Genomic DNA, 18,112 nt, shown 5'->3' on the forward strand with positions numbered 1-18,112 from the left:
AATAGTAACAAGATATTTGTATAGACTTATGAAGATTAATTAATCAGCAAATGAAGTTTATTATCTTGTTTGGTGCACTGTAGTTAGTAAATAGCATCAGTTATTGGAAGGATCAAAAGTTTATTATAATGATTTAATTTTCTTGTTTTAAATATTGTCTTGAAATTTGGTCTTATGTTTTTATTATTTAGTTTTTATTTTGATAGTTCCCTATCAAAATTTCTATGCAAGTTTAAATATTTTGATATGTATATTTAGAGTAATTTATAGTAAAATAGAAATAGGAAGTAGGACTTCAGATTATCAGAGGGCAGGGTACAACAAAGATAAATTGAAAAATAATTGAAATATTAAAAAAAGACTTTGAAATAAAGAGGGTGACTATTAAATGTAAACAAAATATACTAAAAAGTTTACTTGTCCTAGTAAAGGACAAAGGTTCTTTAGTTGAGACTTTTAAAAAGTCATTTACACGTAATACACCTAAACAAACATTCACATAAAAGTTAAAGATAAAAGAGTAGGACATCAGTGGTAAGGGCAAAAAAAGGACCTTCAAAAATCCTTTCCTCAGAGACACCAATAAGAAAATTAGCAAGTTATCTGAATTAACTCTTTCTGAATCTTTGAAATGAAACAGAGGCTTGCAGCAATTCAAGAAGAGGTTATTGAGGAGTTCAGTAAGAATGGCAAGTTTTGTTGGGTTTTGCTTTGCACTACTTTCGTCTTTTGCAGTTCTGTGATAGCCTTCAAAGCCCACATCCACATTCATGCTTAACACTATAGCCTTCCACTGTTGGGTAGGGGAAGAACAAGGTTTCAGTTCCTTAAGACTCCATTTCTAGGATTACTTCATTATTTGACTTGTCTCCTGGTGCCCCAAAAGACCCCACTGAAAAGGCTTATACTTATTTTATACTGACCTGGAACCCATGAAGGGCAAATTACTTCCAGGTGCTGGTCAAAAAAACAAACATCAAAACTTACTTAACAATTTTTTTTCAAAATTTTTCAAAATCCGGGGAATGAGATGTTTGTAGGAAGTTTTGAAGAACTCTGACATATTCTGGGAACTATAGCACATCACCTGCATACCTAGGAGTGAGAATGTAGAAAATATAAAATAAAATGAAAAACACCATGAGAAAAAGTCTTAAACTCTTATCTCTGTCTGTCTTTAAGGCTCTGTGCAGGCAGGAAGTGAAGACTAAGGCAGAGGTGTCGTTCTCCTTGCCAAGTGTAAAAGATTTGTCCTAACACATAAAGGTGCCCTCTACATAAAAGGAAATCTCTATTTTATCATTCTCTGACCACTAAGTTAACCAAGCAGATCCTTCAGTGGCCACATATAAGTAAAAAATAAACAGACTTTCTAGATTTAATTTTGAAAACTCACTACACAACACAGCAATGCTGGGGAAGAAGGATAATTTGATTTTCAGAGTTACCACAATGTGTTATTAAAATGCTTAACTTTCAACAGAAAATTATAAGACACATAAAGAAACAAAAAGTTATGCTGCATACCCAGAAAATAGAGTAGTCAATATAAATTGCCCCTGAAAAATTCAAAGTGTTGTACTTATTGCATAAAGACTTTATTTTCAAAGAACTAAGAGGAATCATATCTAAAGAAATTATGAGAATTTTGTCACCAGCCAAATATATTAGTAAAGAGATTGAATTTATAAAGAAAGAACTAAATAGAAATTTATGGAGTTGAAAATCACAATAACTGAAAGAGTTCAACAGCCAATTTGAGAATCAGCAGACTTTAAAATAAATGAGATTAGGGGCTGGGGATTTAGCTCAGTGGCATAAGTGCCTGCCTTGGAAACAGGCAGTTGTGAGTTCGATCCCCGGTACCGATAAAAAGGAAAAAGACAAAAAAAAAAAAAAAAAAAAAAAAAAAGAGATTAGCTAGTCTAAGAAGAAAGAAATAAATGAAAAAAATGAAGTCTCAGAGGTCTGTGGGACACTGTCAGCATAAGCAAAGGGGAGTCCCACAAGATGATGGGGCACCTAAAAGATATCTGAGGAAATAATAGAAATATCTCTCCAAATTTGATGAAAAATATTAAATGTACACATCCACAACCCTTAGAGTATACTAAGTAAGATAAGCTCCAAGAGATGCACACCTAGATACATCATAATCAAGCTGTCAATAGCCACAGGCAAATAATCTTATAAATAGCATAAAAGAAATGGCTTATTGTGTATAAAAGGTTATCAAAAAAGACTGTTAATCTTTTGCCAGAAACCATAGAGATCAGAAGGAATTGGGATGACATATTCAAAAAGATAAAAGAAATGAAGTGTTAAATAAATTTTCTGTATCCAACAAAATTTCACTTCAGCTGAAGGGGAAATTAAAGTGTTGCCTGATGGATAAAAGCAGAGAATTTGGCATCAGACCTTACTTACAACAAGTGCTAAGGGAGTCATTCTGACTAAAATGAAAGAGCATCAGTTAGCAACTAAAATCCACATGGAGAAAAAAAGAGCATTGGAAAAGAAACTGCATAGGCACATATAAAACAGATAAAATAATGTAAACGTATTTTTTGATTTTTTTTTCCCTACTTTCTGAATTAAAAGACAGTGAACTTAAGGGGGCGACCCTACTTACAATAGCATCAAAAGAATAAAATACTCAGGAATACATTTAACAAGATAAATGAAAAACCAGTTTTCTGGGAACTATAAAACAATTGTGCAAACAAGTTAAAGAAAATTTAAATAAATGAATAATTACTCCTTGCTCATGGATTTATTGTACCGTCAATGGGAGACACCAATTGGAAGACAGAAAACGAGCTGTTGGTATTTCCATAGGGTAATACTCATTTTCATATAGCTGGTTTTTTCCTGCATTACAAAGATTTCTGTCTCCTCTTGTCCTTTCAGGCTTTACTATTTTCTGTGGGTTTTTCTTAACTTACCCACTCTTTGTAAATGTTTCCATGATAACTTCTCTTGTTACTCTGTTTAAATGTGTCATATACTTCTTGCCCCCATTCTTACTATTACATCATGTAATCCTATAGCATAGGACAATGACAATAATATCTTAAAAATGTTAACAACAGCATTCTCTGTATCATTGAATTGAACAGAAATAAAAGACTCAAAATTTGAATGAAATACTCAGTGGGTAAAATAGAGACTTAGGAGGAGACTGGACAGGGAAACTGGTTTTGTTGTGTTAAATCTAGGATAGCACTCTTTTGTTAGCCTTCCTTCTTAGATGATTTCTTTGAAAATCTGAGCACATTAAGGTCTGTCATGCTTTATTTCTTCTTCAACCTCAAGATAATCTTGACAGTTTTAAGCACAGAATTGAAATTTGGAACTTTGATATAAAGTTGATCCAATTTAGGTCTTATCTTTTCTACTTATTCACTATATGACCTTTCACTGAGCTTTAATTTCATCATCAGTAACATCATTGCTCATTTAATAAGTCATGTAATAATCTAAAAGGGACATGTGAGTTTTAAATGAGAGAATATATACATGTAAATGGTCCAGCAGAGTACCTAAAAATATGTGCTTAATAAATGTTAGCTATTATCTCATGTCAGCTCTTTGAGTATGATTGACATGCAATAAACTACATGTTTTTACAGGTACAATTTGATAAGCTTTGACATAAATTGTTTATCTGGAAACCACTGCTACAATTGAAATGATGAACATATTTGTCATTCTCAAAAATTTCCTTATATCTCTTTATAATCTTTCTTTCCTCCTTTAGATGAACTCCTTTTCTTACTCATGATTTCCAGGGAATTACTGATTTGCTTTCTGATACTACAGATTGAGTTCCATTTTTCAGAATTTCGTATTAATAGAATTATCAGAATGTGCCCTTTTTCACCCAGTGTTTTAAACTCACATTATTTTTAGACTTATGCATATTGTGTATATCAATAGTTCCTCACTTTTATTGTTGAGTAGTATTTTATTGTGTCTATATTGTTGTTTATCCATTTGTTAGCTATTGTTTTAATAAGAAAAATTAAAACCCATGGATTTGCTCTACAGAAAAAAGGTACTTTTATTTTCTTCCTTCTGATAGGCTTAGGGAACTTGAGCTGCAAAGAGAAGTGGAAATAAGATTGTTTGAATGGACCTGTAGAGAGCCAGGTATAGGATGTAATTAGCTGTAATGGCATCCTCCTTGCAAAAGCTATAGCTGCTTGCATTTAAAAGCTAAAACTATAAACCTTCTAGAAGAAAATGTGAGATAAAATCTTCATAGACTTAGATAAGAAGGATTCTTAGAGGAGACGCAAAGAGCACAAACCATAACACAATTGGTAAATTGAGCTCATCAGAAGTGTTTCCTCTTTGAAGTATTGTAGCCAGATTTCTCTACATTTTGGAGACTTGTGCAGGATATGTGACTACATGAAGAGCTGAGCTATACAAAAAGAGTGATAACAGTCTGGTAAGTCCAGATTCAGAATAACCAGAAGCCAGTGGAGGGTGGCGCCCCTCAGATTTTCTCCACAATCATTTGCTATCTGGACTCTGCTATTTGCTTAGAGAGCCATGGCTTCCTCCGCCATCTTACCTCTAAACACACGGACAGTGACCAGTGGCACTGGCATGGTCTCTGTCATCCCTGTTGTGGTAGTAGCTGCAGCAACCCTAACCCAGTGAGACCCACAATAAGTTGAGCTCTACTTGGGGAACCTTGCGATACTGGGTGATACTGTCTATAAACCTGAAAAACTAAACCAATGACAGACAGGAAACTGACAGAAATCAGCAGGTAATTTCTTCTCTTTTTCTCCCCTGCAGACTGTCATGAGGGTTACTTAGAAGCCATCACATACAAGCAAACAACAAAATGGAGTGGGATTTTTTTTGTGTGCATATGTGAAGCTATTGGTATTTTAGTTAAACCTACCTTGATCTATCTTTCCTCCTTTCCCTTCATCTTTTATGCTCTGAGCCTGACCAGAGAAATCTGTGATTGAGAATAGACTGATTATAATCAAGTTTTTTCCCCTATAGGCTAAAATGAAATGTAATAGTAACCCTAGGAAGAAGTACTATTATGATATCCCTACTTTGTAAACAAAAAATCTGACACCCAGAGAGGTTAGATAACTTGTCAGGGACAGCAAGTAAAAGGAGCAGCAAGATTTGAACTCTTGACTCCAAAACCCATGCCCTTAACGTTTCTGCTACTGTTATCCCTAAAATAGCTTGAGTTGTTGCCTATTAGCTTCTTCCTAGATCTTGATTCTGAAGGCAAGACTTCTTGGCCTCATTTATGAATCCTGGCACTTCCAGAGTCCATGTTTCTATTGGATCTTGGTTGTGGGAATTTTTCAGTATATTCATGTCATATAAGAAGAAGTAAGCCAGTTTGGAGGACAAGCAGAAGCAGTTGTCAAGACGTAGTCCATTAGAAATAGGAGTTCTAGCCATTCTTGACAGCTGTGTAGGCACATACATTCAGCGAAGGGAACGTTTCTGACTGGGACAATATTGTTCTTAGATTGTGATGTAAACTAGTGGAGCTTCAGGCTTCACCTGCCTGTCACTAGACAGAAAAGAAAGTTTAACCTCTTCCATTCTCTGCCCCACTGCTAAAATGACAAGTGTGCCTTTGATTGCTAAAGGGTGGCCAATTCTATTATAATGATGAGATACAATGGAGTGGAACAAAGTGGAAGTAACCTTTTTAGTTCCTTTGCCCTTTAAGAAAATATCTATCTATCTACCTATCTAATCTATATATCTCCATTACTAAGTTTTAAAAGGTCAGTTGTGACTCCATAGGAAGAAGATTGAATTTCTGAAGTTTTAAGCACACGCTTATGGAGGAAAAAGTGAAAAGATAATATTGATTCTATAGCGCAGCAAATGCTTATTGGTGATCTCCTCAGTAATTTATGTATTCTGTAGTAGACCCTAGGAACACACAAGAGAGTAAGGTAGAGGCTCATGTAAAGAAACCAATTGTCTTGATTTGCCTGAGTTTGAGGGGGTCCCTAAGGTGCAGGAAACTCAGTGCTAAAATTGGGAAAATTCTAGGCAAATTCATCCTATCTGCACCCTAAGAGCTCAAAGTTAGAAAGGAAAGCCGTGTTAAAAATATACATCTGTGATGTAGTGTGATGTGTAGAAAATGAAATAATAATAGAAAACACTCCTATACCACTGTCTATGGGCTAGACACTGTTTAGAATAATACTTCTTTTAGTCTGTAGGGTTCCTATAATGAGCTGGGTTAACATATAAACAACAGGAATTTATATTGCATGATTCTGGAGGTAGGAAAGTCCACCATCGAAGTGCCTGTAGGATCACTGTCTGGTAGGTGCTGCTATCTGGTTCATAGTTTTCTTGCTGTGACCTCACCTAGAGGAAGGGGCTGGCTAGGTCCCTGGGGTCTCTTTTATGAGGGCAATAATTTCAGGAGGACTCTGCTTTCATGAACTTGTTATCTCTCAAAGGCTTCACTTCCCAAAACCATCAAGTTGAGAGTTAGGATTTCAGCATATTGATGAAAGAGGGGAGCATGAGGATTCAGTCTATTGCAATACATTGATATGGTCAACTTTTTATATCCTATAAAGAAGTACTAATATCTCCATTTTATATAGTAAGAAATCAAGGCATGCTAAAGAACAGATGATGGACTCACAGGAAACAGGATCTGTATCTGTTTCTTAACTTTTAAACATTTCTTTCAAAAAACCTGAGGCTTAAGTAGCACAGAAGGTTGAGTAGTTGACTTTGAGGGAGACAGGAGGGGATCATGGGAAAAGTGGAGGAAAACAGGCCAGAGAAAGGATTTTTGGAAGATGAAGGATGAACTAGCCAGCAAGGATAGAAAAGGTCATTCCAGACATAACAACTCAGTTTAGGCGCTAGAGATGGGAAAGGTCATGGTATGGCTATGGTGTGGGCCTCAGTGCTGGAGGCAGGAAAAATGGAAATTCTCTGGGCTCTGACATGCATAGCAGTACATTTTATCAACCATGCTAGGACCTTGGGAAAGTTCTCCGGAGATGTAGGAAGGCAAAAAATCTGGGGCATCGCAGACGTGATAAGATAGCACAGACTTTAACTGTGCACAGCAGAGGAGCACCAGATACCCTTAAGGGATATGCCAGTTACCTTTATTGGATCATTGTACTTGTATTATTGAAGTGTCACACTGTACTGTATAAATACATACAATTATTATGTGTCAGTGAGAAATAAAACATTTTTTAAAAGTTGAGATTTGCATTTTTACAGCAATGAGGAAATTGTTTTCTAAAGGGGATGGGGTGTGGGGAACAGTGATAGATGGTAACGAAGTATGAACCTCTCAGGAAAAAAACAAACATAAGAGCTAGAAACTTCAACAGGGATAGAGAGAGATGGACAGATTGAAAAGACAAAGAAATTAAAATGGCCCCAATTGTGTTAGTGATTAGAGGGAGAGGCTAAAGGGATCAGCAAACCTGAAGATAAATTCTGTGGGCCTTGGGCTGGGGATATAGCTCAGTGGCACAGTGCCTGCTTGCCAAGCACAAGATCATGAGTTTAAGTCCCACTACAAAAAAAGAAAAATTCTGTGAGTCTTATTGGTTGACTGGGTGCATTATGGATCAACCAGTAATTTTACACCAAATCAAACCAAACCAAGCAAAAGAGGACATAAAATCGTGAGTTTCAAAGGGAAAGGGAAAAGGTAGTGAGTTTGGTATTTTACATGTAACTCAAGGAACTGTAACATCTCTAGATAGTATTGTCTAATACAAGCACTTAATAAAAAGAAGGAAATATCTTATTTCTCCTGTCTAGTGAAAGAATAATTATAAGGGAAGTTCTTGAAGAGAGGTACAAGTAAGTAGAAAGCAGAATAATTAATGTAATAATAATTTAGCGTTCTTTGGAGTATATTCAAGGTAAAAAAATTAATACATGCATTTATGATAAGATATGGCTTAATTTATTTCCTCTAAGAATGTTTTTGCTTTCAAAAGACAGCAATATCTAACTGAATAATTAATGAAAGAACTGCAGGTACCATAATCCTAAAGGGGACCAAATTTTGTAAATAAATCTTCCAGAACTCAACTCCTAGCACATTTATGGCTGCTAATTCCATATGTGGGGATGTGGGAGTAACTGAAGCAACTGAAAGTTGTTCTAAATTCTATATACCAACTCCATCCATACCTGAATTTTGCCCCTAAAAACACTTGCATATTTATTTCAAAACAAAAATCTTTAGGATGTTGGAATTATAAGCACAGAAAATCAGTTACTACTGATTAGTATTTTAAAATGTCCTGGTTATTTCATAGTCTATCTATGTGAATTGGACTTTTTAAATGCCACACTTAGGTCTATTTTCCCCCTCTTATGGCCTAAGTGTGTTCATGTTTTCTTTTGAGTGCTCTGTGTTCCTTAGTTGAGAGTCCCACATATACTTTCCTCTGTCAGTTTCTAACATAAGGTCTCTGGATGAAAGTGTGTGGGCAATGGTCTTGATTACCTAATGTACCCTTTCACTGAAGAGCTTAAACTAGTACCTCAAGAACACATCTTTTAATTGAATTCAGCATGTGTTCATTAATACAATGTGGAATGAAGGGATGGAGGATAGAAAATTGAGACTCAAGGAGGCTAAAAGAATTTTTCAAAGACACAAACATGAGAACCAGAAAAAGTGATCTACTATTCTGACATCTTACCAGTCCTCTAACTGGGAGGTAATTTTGTCTCTTTCCATTTAGAATGCCATCATTTGTACAACAGCTAAGTCACATGGGAGAAATGATCCTTCTCTTGTGATTAAGCAGCATGTGGATTCTTTCTACTACGCAAAACTTTGCCCATCTCTCAGATTTCCTGACTTCAGTTTTTATTTAGAGAATCATGCTGCTAACTGTTCTAACATCATCCATCTTTGTCAACAACCAAGGCTACAACTTCATCTGTATGACTTGTGATATATGGCAATAGAGTACACCAAAGACATTAAACTCTATATGACATTTATATGGACTCTGAGCTCACCAGAGAGATTGATGCTGCCATAAACCCTTGTGGTAGCTATGCAGGCAAAAGACTAAGGAGACTGGTACAGGAAGAGAAAAGTAATGCCTTTCTCCATTTATTTTTCCCCTCTGCAGAAGTTGACTTACATCTCATTTAGGAAATGGGAAATCAAGGAATATGGGAATTTATGGAACCCAGCACAGAACAAACTCACCCTTGATTATCAGTGGTACTTCTTGTGGCATTAGCCAAGCCAAAAGCCAGCACAGCTAATAGAACACTTACAGTGTGCCACTTTGAATCCATTGCATTCTACCACTTGCATAATTAACAAAATAAAGAAGATAGGTCCAGAGGTGGTAGTAGGTCAAACAAGAGTGTAAATGCATGTTCACCATGTTCTTCTGGCAGGTATCTTTTTTTTTTTTTTTGTATTAGTACTGGGGATCAAACTCATGACCACGTGGCGCTTATGCTGGTGAGCTAAATCCCCAGCCCCTCTGGCAGGTATCTTTAACACTGTGATTATGATGTTATTTATGGAGATGCTCACCCAGGATGGACAGAGTGCTGGCCTTACACTTTGCATGCCCAGACTGCTAACATAGTAACATGCAGAGGTTTGTAATTCAGAATTACCAGCATATTGAGGCCCATCTTTTACTTGTACCAACAGGTATTTTATAGGTACTCAGGAACCTGACTGGAAAAATGATTGTGTACAACCAAAGACTAATTTATTTTTCAGAGCTAGTTCTATTCAATTATGCAAACTCTTAATATGATTAAGCCTGCTGCAAAGAAATTGCCAAAGTATCAGAAATAGGGTGTCCCCACCCCATTCTTGTTGCTCCACATGGATGTGTCTGTGCTGTTGCAGGACTGCTGTGTATATGCATGGTTGCATTCTTCATGGACCACATGCAGCTAACTTTGGAAGATGCAGATTTTTAAAAAAATATCGTTTACACCATAGCAACATAAACATGTTTAAAAAATGATCAGTGACCAAGAAACCCCATGTTCACATGAAGAAAAATAACAATAAATTTGACTTACCAGCTTAGGCTATTCGAGACAGCAGAGGAACAAGTTGTTGGTAATTGTCTAGTGCTTTCATTCAATAAATCACATTGGCTTCGCTTTCTTCTGTGGCTCAGCTTCTGCGCAAAGCAAACAAACCTCCTTCCTATGCTGTGTCAAGAATAAAATGCGAACAGGATCACTACAGGCAAGAGCTGAAGTCCATGATCACTAAGCTACTTTTAAAGCAAAATAAAGGACAAATGATGCACAGGATGAGGCGGGGTGGGGAAAGCAGCTTGTCTCAGAATCTAGGCGTATTCTCAGGACTGCAGCTTGGGTGAAAGCTTGATTTCTCAAGCTCGTGTGTGTGTACTGAAAGGATGCCATGACTTCAGTGTGTTTTGCCTATTGTATCTGTGAGGACCGCTCAGATTGGCATGTGGGAACAAGCTTCATGGCATACTGAATCAGAACCGACTGTCACTCAGGGGTATGCAAAAGGGCAGCAAGGCAGTCAGCTTCTCACCGCGTAAGTGGCAGGAGAATTGTCTTTCGGTAACAAAGATTCTATCCAGCAATATGTGAATGTGGCTTTTCTGGGACAGCCAGCCCACTACTGGGGATCAGAAGCATGCAGGTAGTAGCCACATACTCTCACTACAGAGCACCTGTGCAATTGCTTATATGCTTCTGGCAGGAGTGAGGGGGCATGGTAAGAAAGCTCTAAATCCAGCCAGGGTGGCTCAGTCCAGGCTTAAGTGTATGTCTAATCAGGGGTGAAAAAGTAGTTACTAGACATGGGACTTAACACAGAGAAGCTCAGTCTTGGGAAGAAGATCCTGTGCTTCCTCTGTGATAGCCACAGATGGTAACATGCAGTCCTGGGTCCTGTCACAATGCTATGGTTTATATGCCTAATGAAACATACAAAATGGATTTTCTAGAAAGCCACATGTGTAGGTATTTTTTGTTTATCTCTGACATGTTCAAGACCTTTGCCTGCTGCTGATTATGTTAAGAAGGCTTTTCTGATAGTATGAAAAACACAGATACACACACACACACACACACACACACATGCATGCACAGCTCTAGCAATAGCATTACAAATCTTTCTAAAAGTCTATTTAGATACTTATTTGGCAAATGAATGCTTAGCTTCCTTGATGACTTCAGATGTAATTTTGGACCCTTCTACTAGTACCGAGTCTGGTCAGTTATTTATGCCTGAAGCCAAATGAACTCCTAAATTTGAAATACAGCTCTGTGGTAAATCCAGAGGGTGTCTTGGTCACAAGGGTGTTAATCTCTGGCTTGGTAATTAGCTAGAATCCCGAGGATAGGATCTGATGTCTCTGAGACACTATGCTCCAACAGGTGGCTACTCCAGAGCTGGGAGCTGAAGTAAGACTCTGACTCAGAAAACTTAGATTTTCAAGGACAGAGCTCTGTGCAGCTTTTCACAATTATCTTACCTTTTCTGTTCTTTTAAAAAAGGCAACCCCCCCCCCAACTTCTCTCTGAAATATTTATTCTCCCCTTCTGCCCTTGGACTTACTTGCTTAGGTAGCATTGCCATGTGTAATCCAAATTGGGACTATGCATGCCCTTGAGATTCAGAAGGTTATTTTTTTCAGCAAAGATTCAGAAAAACTGTCCCTTCGAGGCTTAATTATTGAAGCGTAAATGATTTCCAGTTAAAATGTTTTACTCTGATGTGTAGGAAAATTGACCTTGATGCAGATTTACTTTATGTTCTGTCTGCTAGGCTAAAATAAGTGACTCTGAGTAACTCTATTAAAATCAGGGTATTGTTTTGGGATTGTGAAATTTTTCACACCTCAGATTTTCTACTATAGCAAAGACATTGTCCCTGATTTTAGATTCTTATGCAAAACTAAGGGACAATGTCTTTGCCATAGTTGTACCACTTCTTGGAGCAAATATAGGCTGAGCATTCCTAATACGAAAATCTGAAGTGTGAAAAATTTCACAATCTAAAACTTTTGAATATTGATATGACTGGGCTATTACACAACATAAAACATTTTATGTACAAAAATATTTAAAATATTGTATAAATTGCTTTCAGGTTATGTGTAAAAGGTATATAAGAAACATAAATGATTTGTCTTTTAAACCTAGGTCCCTGGTCCCAAGATATCTCATATGAATATGGAGCTATCTCAAACTCTGAAATTTGAAATCCTTGCCATTCCAAGGTTTTTGGGTAAAGAATATTCAATCTGCGCTCAAGTGTAAGTCAAAATGTCCCAGTCCGTTGCAAAAAATAATCATTAGTTCATTTTTCATTAACCCACTATTTAAGCCATTTATATTATATTATTAGCAGGCTAGATACATGATGTCACATACTTTAATGTTTCCCAGAACCTGCTGATGAGATATAAAATCCTTGACATATCTTAGGAAAATTCTCCATTGTCTATACTCTGATCCTGTGTTCTTCTGTATCTTAATTTCTCAAACCCTTTTATTTGCTGTAGTTTGGCAAGACTCTCTCTTCCTACCTGACTTCTGCATGTGATATGCTACCTGGATACTCCATCTGGCTAATTTCTGTATAGCTTTAGAGTCTTGATTTACATATCACATACAGCTGAAATTACCTGATGCTTGAGTCATTGAGCAGCAGTGAGGAGTTTTATAGTTCAGTTCTGTTTTAGGACTATTACTTTGATTTCAGGGGAAGAATGATGTAGAACAGTCAGACCAAAAGAGGACCTTAATAATGACTACAGCACAGACTTGGAATTTAAAAAGAAGCCTTGCTTTTTTCTATCTCCTTTTCCTATTACCCCTCCCTCCCAGTCATAATACTGGTGCTCTCATTTAAGAACATTGAGAATGTTTGTTCTATAGTTAGAACTTCCCCTCCACCCAATTCCACCCCCACGGTTATTTCATTTGCTTAGGTTATTTGTGATTGTGCCTTACTGATTAGTTCCTTTGAAGAAAGAGATTACATTAAAGAAACTTCCTCCTCTAACTCTTTACACTTTCTAGCCTAGTGCCTTGCAGCTAGTAAGTGCTCAATGAATATTAAGAAATAAGAGCATTTATTATATGTAAGGCATTAGATGAAGCAATATGGGGGGAGTACAAAAGTGAATATTTTTTGAAAAATAAGAGAGATCTACTTAGAAAGATGCAAACAATTATAAGGTGTAATTAAAAAAGTACCATTTCTGAAAGTCTGAGCAATTTGCTAAGGGAACAGAAGAGAATTATTGTATCCTTGTGGAATACCTAGGGTAAGACATAAATTTAAATTGATCACTTTTTGATAGCTATTTTCTTCTCACAGAGAAGGTTGTATTTGAATTGGGTATGGAGGAATAAAGATTCCTGCAGGTCGAAAAGATGAGAGAGGAAGGAAACCAAGGCGCCGAGCGCCTGAACTATTTGGGGAAGGACAGGTAGTCCAGTGGATAGGACTAGAATGAACGATCATGAACTGATCTAATGGGACTTGGCTCAAAATGGACAGGGGCTGGACTGGGAACATTTTAGCACTATATTAAAGAGTCTAGACTTTCTGATATAGGTGACAGGAATTTGAGGAGAATGGTGGTGAAATTGAATAAGACCCCTGAAATCTAGCTATTGTGAACAATGCACTGAAATAGTGAGAATCTGCAAGAAGACAAACACATTGTGTGTGGTCATGCAAAAATTGAAATCAGGAGATTAAAAATGAAGTGTGCTTTGAAGGTAGAACTTATGGGACTACTGAAGGATAGATATTTGACAGGATAGGACGGGTAGAGAGAAACAGAGAGAGAGAAATAGAGAAAGAGTGAGAGAAAGATTGATTGAAGGTGGTTTTTAAAGTTTTAATACATAGATGCTGATAATTCCAGGACATGCACATAGAGGTAGTAGTAGTCTGGGCATTCATGGTCAGTACACTGTTTTAAGCTAAAGAAAAGAAGAGGCAGCAGAGCCCTTGAAACCATAAAGATGTGCCTAGAGTGCTTTGAAGAAGTCAGAAGTCAGCCTGCACGGCCACTTGTGGAGAGTGATGTAGTGGTGCAATTTCCTCCCTTCTCCCCAGCCCCCTCAGACAGGGTTGTTTAGCTGAGTGGAAAGACCCTGGGTTTGTTGGATGGGAAATTTGAGTGTATGTTTCCCAGATATTTCTCCCTTGCTGTGTGACCTTGGGCACATTACTTTTTATCATCAGACCTCAGTTTTTCCACCTGTAAAATGAGTTGGCCAAGTTAAATTCAGAAGTTCCTTTTAACATAGTTCTTTTATTTGTAAAATGTAGTGCTTAGAATTTCAGAACACTTGTGAAATTAGGCCAGAGTCTACCAGTATCAGTCACCAGTAATGCCTAATCTCTCCCCAAAATCCTGTCTATATTTTCAGAATGTCCATGCATCACTGCAAATGCACGTCTGCCCTGCAGTTAGTTACATGAAGTTAGTTTGTAAGACATGAATTTAAACTGATCACTTTTTGATAGCTATTTTCTAACAATACAGTGTTGCACTTTTGGGGGAGTGAGATGGGAGTTCCTTTGCATTAGAATCTTAAAGCAAATTATGAGAAGAAAGTGGCAGTCCCTTTCTGTGGTCAGCAAAGAATTTGGCCAGCCTACTTCCGCTCTCTAATCTCTTGACCTTCCTTAAGGGCGCGGCTCCTCAATAACTGGCTCTGATTCTTTTTTCAAAAATAAAATGTGCTATTTATCAAAAGCAGCTAAAAAGGGTCCAAAAATTAGGAAAAGAAAACGAACACCCCAGGGTGTAGCTGAACATGCTTATTATGTGTGAAGTTGTTAGTAATGAATGTGACACTCTTCCTCCTCCTCCCTTTCCATTTCTAAACCCCAAAGAAAAAAGAAAGGGGTTGGGGAGGGCAGTGGCTATTCAATCTCGAAGAGACCTTTTCAAAAGGTGCAGACTGTTATTTCTTGATTATTTTGTTTTAAGCCCCAGTTGACCTTCCAGACTAAAAGGAATGGTCCCAGAGTATCCTGAGAAACACTCTTTTGGAATTTCTCTCTAAGTCTTGGAAGCCTGGACACATGGCATTCAAAAGGACTCTTTGAAAAAAGCTGGTCCATATTTCTTCTTGGGTGAGTTGATGACAGAATGTTTATCTGAACTAATCATGGGAGATTTTCCAGTGTTGCTTTTTTTTTTTTTTGAGAAGTGGGATTCTCTTAAGGAGGCTGCAGACACTTCGAGGAGAGCTTTCCAAGAACAGTTTCATGCGTCCTCTCCACAGCCTCTTGGTGGGCTGGAACACTGATGTGATAATCAGAGTCCACACTGCTGAAAAGTCTTCTTGTTCTGGCTGCCCCCTCCTTTCAGTCATCATTAGAATTCTCCAGCTATGAATCCCCTATTGTCTGTAGGAGCCCACGATTCCCCACACCATGCCGAGGAAGGAATGTGAGCCTCCTAGGTCTGGCTCTCAGTCTCAACCTTATCCAGCAGGTCACAAAGCCCCATTTATGTGCAGCTCCAAAGTTTTATCATAATTCTTTATCGCCTCAACCCCATATATCCTCCAGCGCAGTCAGGAGGCTTCCAGTAATGAAGCCCATTTATCCTCATTTTCTCAATTGGCACACTTAAAGTTTCAATATTTATGTTCACACTTTCTTAATTTTGAAGGTCAAAGATAGTCTACCAGACAAGGAGCATTGCCTAAGGATAATTGACCCACATAGATGAGGTCACCAGATTCTGATACATGATGTGGTATGTCATATTGCCAACTATCGCATCCCAAATAGTTACTTCTAACAGCTTAGTGGAAAAAGAATAATAAGTGCTTCTGTATGCCGTGCAGCAGCGCCACTGACTTCTCACACCTTACAAAGCAGGATTATTCATTTTTTATTGATGGGAAAACTAAAGTTCAGAGGGATTGGCTCATTTATGTGCACATAGGGGCTGTGGTGAGACTCAAACTCAGGCCTCAGATTGTAAACTCAGTGTTTCTACCTCTTTTTTGCCTCTTATCAGAAATACATGGTGTGAATTGTCTGAAATGCGCATAACAGATTTTTTCATCACAGATGTATTAAGAATTATGAACTTAGAGTTGTTAAGATCCTCCGGTCAACTATGTAGCAAGAGCTGCTCTAATAAGCCTTGGCACAATTTGGAATCAGTTAGAATTTGTAGCATATGTCTCACCTATCAATAGGTGGCAGTATTCACCTAAATCTCCTCAAGAGAAGTCCGCACAGGTGGCTACTCCTGCCACCATCCCCAAGGCCATCTATATTCTCTGATGCACTGGCTTTAGTCATAATGAACAGTGTGTACATGAATGGCTGCTAGTGAGGTCTCCATCATGCTTTAGTCTGTTGAGACAGAGACTGTAGCAGAGATGTGGTAGAGGGCTGGGATCCTTCGTAGAGATAGGGGAACGTTCCCCATTTATACTACCCATTTTGGCCTTTTCTCTCGGGAGATCTTTGGTTGGGAATTCAAAACCAAAGATACTTTTTGGGTTCTCCCTTTGACAGTGTTGTGCTGAATTCTCAAGTTACTTTAACGTGAAATTGTTACAGATCCAAGATGTGACAGTTTGTGAACCAGCAAAAGATTGCTTAGATTGAAACTAAAATAGTTAACGAGATGCATGGTCTCAACTTCTGTAAAGTCCTCTGTACATGTCCACCTTCCCGTCAAATTATAGGAATTTCACTAGCAAGTATGAAAATGAACCCCTGAGGTCAGTGTTGAGTAAATAGCTCAAAGTGGTCAAGTGGATGAGTCAGAAGACTGAAAGATAACAGACCACCTAATTTAAGGGGGACCCCCCTTCCTCAACCTCTTACTGTTTCTCTTCTTCATCTTTCTCTTCCTTTTTATTTATTTGTTTATTTTTTAGAGTACAATGTCCCAATATCTGTAGCATGCTAGAAATGTAGCTCAGGGTTTGGGCACTTGCCTGGCATGTGTGAGGGCCTGGGTTCAATTCTCAATTCTGTGAAAAAAAAAAGCTCTACAAAAATATTTTAAAAATATTGTTAAAAACATTGGCACAGGATCAACTTCTATTTTCTAGCTGCAAATAGGAGTCTGCCTGATAGTAGTTAACTTTAGACAGTCAAGAAAACAGGTGCCGTGGTAGTGAAAAGGATAAAAGTAAACACTGAAACATTCCTAGACGTATCTTTGTACTTCTGGCTTCTCCATTTTCATTTGTGATACTTGACATCAGTCATTGTCAGTGATGACCAAGGTACACTTAGAAACCAGATGAGTCCTTATTTATAACCAAGAAGTTGACACAAATCAGATTCTCAGGAAACTAGAAGCTCTTAAAAAAATTGAGAAAGGTAGCACTGAGACAGTGTATTTGCTTCTCATTCATGCCCCCACGTAGGATGAATGTCTTTCTTCTCGGTCACTGTGGCATTTGTATCTATGACGGCTCTCTCAGCACAGCCTGCCTTCACTCAGGTTATGTGGGTTCCATGTACTTTGCTTGCTGGGTTGACATACTGGACTCAGCTCTCTTTAACTTTTTTGTGACCTCCTCAGCTCCTGGAGTGGGACCTTATGCATGAAAGATGATTTTTAACACATATGTACTTAATTGAACAAAATTAGGGAGAACTCAGAGGTGTGCATTTTATATTTTTGTCCAGGCACAAAAAAAATTGCTGCCTGAGTGCTGGATATGATGCATGGGTCCCGTTTCTTAGTTTTGATCTGGTCTTTCATTTCAGACAGCATTTGTAACTATAAGCATATCATAGCAAAGCCCACTTCATTCCCAGGACCCAGAATTAACTAATTTTGTAAAATTCATTTTATATTTTTAGCAATACCGCCTATGAAGGTCAAATGCAGAAGCAAGCAAAAAAAAAAAAAAAAAAAAAAAAAAAGCAAAAAACAAAAAAATCCAGTTACCATGGATAGTAAGTGACCAACATAAGATATATCATTCCAATCACTAATATTTCCTGTCTTTGTAGTTTGCAAATCCAGTGCACACTAAAAAGCTGAACGGGGCAAAGTTGTTTCCTAATGGTAGTTATCATTGTTTCCCATATTAGGGCAAA

General features: G+C 37.6%; 1 protein-coding gene across 1 annotated transcript in view; it reads right to left on the reverse strand.

Annotated features, from left to right (window-relative positions):
• Ankfn1 (ankyrin repeat and fibronectin type III domain containing 1) overlaps positions 1-18,112 on the reverse strand; it is a 390,235-nt gene that overhangs the window by 145,591 nt on the left and 226,532 nt on the right. Inside the window, exon 3 of the mRNA XM_013149456.3 lies at positions 10,084-10,218. The gene's annotated coding sequence lies outside the window, so the exon portion shown is untranslated. The remainder of the gene's footprint in view (positions 1-10,083; positions 10,219-18,112) is intronic.

Source organism: Cavia porcellus, unplaced genomic scaffold, assembly GCF_034190915.1.
Source record: "Cavia porcellus strain 051 isolate PalLab524CR breed Dunkin Hartley unplaced genomic scaffold, mCavPor4.1 scaffold_6, whole genome shotgun sequence".
Taxonomy (NCBI): domain Eukaryota; kingdom Metazoa; phylum Chordata; class Mammalia; order Rodentia; family Caviidae; genus Cavia; species Cavia porcellus.